Source organism: Octodon degus, unplaced genomic scaffold, assembly GCF_000260255.1.
Source record: "Octodon degus isolate 3935 unplaced genomic scaffold, OctDeg1.0 scaffold00168, whole genome shotgun sequence".
In the NCBI taxonomy this organism is placed as follows: Eukaryota; Metazoa; Chordata; class Mammalia; order Rodentia; family Octodontidae; genus Octodon; species Octodon degus.
Genome location: NW_004524744.1, coordinates 1,769,892 through 1,775,971, shown reverse-complemented (window position 1 = coordinate 1,775,971; position 6,080 = coordinate 1,769,892). Strand labels below are relative to the sequence as shown.

The window sequence follows — 6,080 nt, the reverse complement described above, 5'->3', positions numbered from 1 at the left end:
AACAAAAAAAAAAGTATTTTACAATAAGATACACTGCCATTAATGTCCCTTGCTTTGAATCCCATCATTCTTGCCACTTTTGAAGTAGTTCTGGGATACTTGTGAAAAGCTAGATAAACTGCTGAGTGCTATCTAACTGAAGGGCAGGTTTGTAAAAGCATTAAATGTCTCCTCATTTACTTTAGTCTTGGAATCTGACATCATTAGACTTCTAGCTCTTCCCTAAAGTCAAAATAACCATGAAAAGTCAACATTTTGAATAGATTCAGGATATCAAAGCAGCCACAACAGTGCAGCTAAGGACAAAAAAGAGGACTTACAAAAAGTGGCAAAAATGGTATGAGATGGAATATTCTGAGAGCAATTAGTGGCAGTTTTTTCTCTCTCTCTCTCTCTTTTTTTTTTTTTTTTTGGTACTAGGGATCAAACTTGGGACCTTGTGTATGCCAGGCAGGTGCCTATACCCACTGAGCTATCTCCAGCTCTAGTGGAATGTCTAAAGTCCTTTATATCCTTAAAAATTACTGAAGACCCGAGGAAATGGTTTAGTGGAGTGCAAAATGGTTACTTATAACACACAAGACCCTGGGTTCAATCCACAGCACTGCAAATGAAGTTACTGAATGCCCCAGAGTTTGTTCACATGAGCTATATCAATCCATATTAAAATAAGAGTTTAATATTTTATTAATTCATTTAAAAATTTAAAAACATATTGTCAACATAATATTTTAATTTTAAAAAGGTACATTTTTTCCAAAACAAAAATTTAGGAAGAAGAGTAACAATATTTTTTATACTTCTGCAAAGTTAATATCTGGCTTAGTAGAAACTTGCTGAATTGTGACATTTCTACAGTAAATCTTACATAAATGCCTCATCATGAAGTATTATGAAGAAAATCCAACCTCACAGGCATATAGAGGAAAAGGAAAAAATGTTCACCTTTTTGGTTAACCACAGATATACTCTGCTACTGTAGCAAACAATGAAACTTAGTAGTTTCTTAAAGCTAGTTGCAGTACAGTACACTTAAAACCACATCATAGACTTTTGGGCACAGTTACAATTAATATTCATGGGTCATGCTTGTTCTTTGTAACTGGAAAAATGTTAAGCTTTTTAGTTCGCTGAGCTATAAAAACTTTCCATTACACAATTTTTGATCAAATTTCTTTATACTACCTATCTTCTCAAAAATAGTGGCTGTCATGTACACAATAGCGCGAAAGAGCTATATCCTCGACCATTTTGTATTTTGAAACAAAGATTGCCCATATTCCTCAGGTTGGCCTTGAACTTTCCATCTTCCTGCCCTAAGCCTCTTGAGTAGCTAGGCTTACAGGTACCACTATGCCCAGGTTATAATTATCCTTTAAAAGTTAAAATTCCAACATTAATAACACTTATACTTTATCATTTGCGAAAATATCTGCCAAATACTAAAGACTAAATGAATAATTATACTTTATATAGGAGTCAAGATTTAATTCTTCATAATCAGTATACTCGTAACTTCAGTATCATTGGTGCCCTATAGTTTTTACCGTTAATGTAGGATTATTAACTTCATCTATTATGTATAAAATTTGTAGTGATGGTAATGCAATTATAATTAAAATAATAGCTGGTAAAATAGTTCAAATAGTTTCGACTTCTTGGGCATATAGTGCTTGTGTGGGTTAATTTTGTGGTTAGTATAAGTGAAATAAGGTATAGCACTAATGTACTAATTAAAAAAAACAATTATTTTTTACTTGAAAAAGTAAAAATAGTATCCAATGAAATTCCAAGTGCCTCTCTTCAATTATTCATCACAATTTATTATGCAGCGAAAGTGCTTTATGTATACTACCTTTTTGTACATTAGATACATACTTACAAATGGCAAATAACCAAAGGAAAAGATGCTCAAAATCACTAATCATTAGGAAAACACATAAAAATCATGAGATACTTCTTCATAGCCTTAAGAATTACTATTATTAGAAAACAAGAACAACAAACAAAATAACCAGGTACCAATGAGACAAAGATGCAGAAAAACTGGAAGCCATTGCATTGCTACTGAAAACGTAAAATGATATAGCTGCTGTGAAAAAGTTCTCAAAAAAAGTAGTTAAATAAATAGAATTATCACATGGCCCAGTAATTTCACTTCTAAATATATTTTAAAAAAGAACACACGGGTCCAAACACGTATCTGTACACCTGCATTTGCAGCAGCATCACTGACAACAGCTAAAAAGTGTAACAGCCCAAAGATCCATAAACAGATGAACAGTAAAATGTAATATATAAATATAAATATAGAAAGTCTTAGAAAAGAATAAAATTTTCACATACACTACAACAGAACAATAAACATTGTTTCTACTTCCATGAGATACAAAGAATAGCACCATTTGTAGAAACTGGAATAGACTAGTGGTCATTAGGTACTAGAGAATAAAGAAATGGAATAAGTAGAAAGTTTAAGATAATAAATTTCTGGGGTCAGGGAGATAGCTCAGTGGAATAAGATGGCTCAGTGGAATAAGCACTTCCCTGGCAAGCGCAAGGGCCTGAGTTCAATCCCTGGTTCTGAAAAAAAAAAAAAAAAACAAAAAGATAATAAATTTCCAAAGCTAGACACTGATGTTGGATGTGCAATAATATCAATGTACTTAATGGCACTGAACTGTACACTTAAAAATGGCTAAGACAGTAAATTTTATATCTAATGTGATCATAATTACAATTTAAATATCTATGCAAGGCCAAGATTAAAGAAATATTTTACTGCTTTATCAAAGAGCCTCAAAAAATAAAAACTAAATGAATATCATAATAGAGAACACAGTCATTAAGAGCACAATTTAGTGGCAACTGCCTTGATCTGTGTTTAGGGGTTAACAGTGCAAATGGCAACTATATCTTGGTGTTACTTTGAAAATAACTTTTGATAGTCCTCTTAAAGGGTTTTAGGAATCCCTGCCCCTGAGGTTCATAGATCACACCTTAAGAACTATCACTGAAGTCCATTCTTTCCGAAAAGTCAATGAGTGCAGGAAAAAGCAGAAAAGATAACAGATTTGTCTCTTAAAGTAGGAGAAACAAGCTTATATTGTTGACAGCATTAGGCACAAGCAGAAATAGAAAAATGGAAGTCATTATTTAACAAGCAGAGAATTTAAGGAGAAAATCAGCTCATCTGACAGAAAAGGGAAGGAAAAGATGGCAAAGAAAGTCTCTAAAGTTGGGGATAAAGAAGAAACAGCTATCAGAGGTAGATGTTAGACAAGGGAGTTAACACCTGTGCTTTTCCTTTTTTTTTTTTTTTAGAAAAAGGCTCTCTTGTCAGGTGTAGTGTCACACACCTATGATTACATCTTGCAGAGAGGCTGAATTACAGTACTAGAGGCTGAGGCAGGAGGATGGTCTGCAATAGAAACACACTAAGTTCGTCTCAAAATGAAAAAATAAAAGGGCTGGGCACTCCTGCTTCAAACTCCAGTACACACACACACACAGAGAGAGAGAGAGAGAGAGAGAGAGAGAGAGAGAGAGAGACACAGACAGACATTTGAAATTATAGTTCCAGCTTCTTAGGAAGCTAAAGTGACTGAAGTAGAAGGACTAAAAGTTGGATGGTGATTTCAAGGCCAGGCTGAACAACTTAGCATGACCTTGTCTCAAAATAAAATTTTAAAAAAGAGCTGGGGGGTATAACTCAGCGACAGAGTGCTTACCTTGAATGTATGTGAGGTCCTGGATTACATCCCTAGTACCAAAACAAAACTCTACTTAGAAAAATACAGCCACTAGACAAACGATTCTTGATGATAGTGATAATTCTACACACTAAAAGAAATTAGAAATATTATCTCTTAGTGTAGTTAAATTATAGATAATGCATTATTCTGTGTTGAAAAAAGAACCCTTCTCCTGTGGAAGGCTGGTGCAACCACTGTGGAAATCAGTGCAGAGATTCCTCAAAAACTAGAACTTGAGATTCCATTTGACTTCCCTTTCTTGGTATCTTCCTAAAAAAAATTAAAAACATCACACCACAGCAACATATGCACACCGATGTTTATAGCAGCAGTTTTTAATAGCAAATTCTTGGAAACTGCCCAAATGCCCATCAACCAACATGAATGAATGAAGAAGATGTGGTTTTTCTATGCAATGGAGTAATACTCAGCCATAAAAATGAATATACTTGAGACATTTCTAGGTAAATAGATGTACCTTGAAACCATACTCTAAATGAATAAATCAGGCACACATTTATAAATATGTACTTCTCTGGTGTGAGAAACTGAAAGTATCAATAAAAACCAACATGTATAATAGATACTGTGAAATAGGAAGAAAATGTGCAAGTGGGAAGGGGAATTAACAAGGGAGGCAGGAGAAAGGAAGGAAAAATTTTAAAAAATGGTTCTTTGCTGTTTTCTGCCACCATGAACAGCTGCCCTCTGCCTTGGAGCCAGCTAAGTATGGGCTGAAACCTCCACTAACTGTGCATATACCTTGATCTGATAAAAAGGATTGCTGAGCGAGAGCTGGCCAGCCTGGAGCAGTGGAAGGAACAGAACAGAGCTAAACCAGTTTATCTTTTGCCAAGACAACTGGATGGAAGCCAGTCAGAGTCTGAAGTCAGGCAAAAGCAACAACTCCAACTAATGCAACCTAAATACCAACACAAGCTAAGAAGGGAAGAATATATAAGAATCAAGAAGGAAGCTGAAGAACCTGAGCCCCCAAAAATGAAGGCAATCCAGAGAGAGAAGAGCAATAAACCAGAGGAGAAAAAGTGACTTAAAGAAGAGCTCAGAAAGAAACACTTATGGAGCATCACCAATACAAAACTGCTGAGTTCTTGACAATGCCATGCAGAAGTGCCTATCAATCTGCTCCTCAAGATCCACTGCATCAACATGGAATAAATTATCGGAACCTACACAACAGCCACACGAGGAAGAAAAAGCCAAAATCCATCAAACTAAGCACAGGAGGGCAAATGATGCTTTTCTGGACCAACTCCAAGGCAAAAGTCAACCAGGTGGCCTCAAGAAATCTGGAAGCTACTGGAATATGAATAGTGGTAATGGCTGGGGTATATGAGAAATACTGATTTCCATCTGACCTTCATTAATTAACCTTGATAAACCTCACGTGATGCTTTTCCTTAACCCAATTCAGTTCAGCTTCACTTGTTTTGTTTTTCACCTTAACTTCAACTGCCTATCCACTCAACTGAGCAGATAGGGATGGTCAATTTCTCCCGTTATCAGTTATGCATGTTTGCAGGCACTGATTACCAAACTCATTTAATCCCTACTGCCCGCAAAATGTTATATTTTTTCCAATTAGCTTTGCCTCTTATTAAAATCATTAGAACAATGTTAGTAAGACAGAAAACGAGGGAATCTCTTGATACTTTCAGGTCAGCAAGAACACTGGATGCTATAGGCTTCTTTCTATAAGCAATTGTTCTAAGCTAATTTTCAGATCAGGTTTGGGGGAGCTTTGGGATCTTTTTAGATTTTTATCACTACTTTCTTAATCTTGGCAACAAACATGACCAGAAGAAAAATATCATATACTCTACTAAGCTTATAAATAAATTTTGAAGTGTTTACATAAAAAATTAAAAGAGAAAATTGGAAATAAAGGAGAGTATATCTGTAAATAAGGAGGGTAAGAGATTGAAGGGAGGGTAGAGAGATGAGAGAAATAGAAAAATCAAGATTTATCATGTATAGGTACAAATTCTCTTTGATGAATGTAATAATTGTGCATATGTGAAATGTACCAATAAGCCTAATTAAATAGTTAGGGATAAGAATTCTATTTCTCTTCCTGTTTTCCCTTTCCTTCATCCTGACAGAAGTTTCTAAGTACTGTTATGTTAAATTCAAGTGAAGTAGCTAAAGTAATGCAATTTCATTCTACTTACTTTACATTTCACAAATACTTCAATTAAGACTGGACTTAGTTTGTAAGTAGGATCACAAGTCTGCATCTTGTACAGCAATTAACCACTAAGAAGAATATATGCAGTGTATTATTTGTTGAAACTGTACTTTCGA

At 34.9% G+C, this 6,080-nt stretch overlaps 1 protein-coding gene and 1 pseudogene across 2 annotated transcripts in view; one reads left to right on the top strand and one right to left on the bottom strand.

Annotated features, from left to right (window-relative positions):
* LOC111813158 overlaps positions 1-5,112 on the top strand; it is a 7,804-nt pseudogene extending 2,692 nt beyond the window's left edge.
* The window catches only part of Bmp2k (BMP2 inducible kinase), a 126,249-nt gene that overhangs the window by 105,727 nt on the left and 14,442 nt on the right, over positions 1-6,080 (bottom strand). The gene's annotated exons all lie outside the window — the stretch shown is intronic.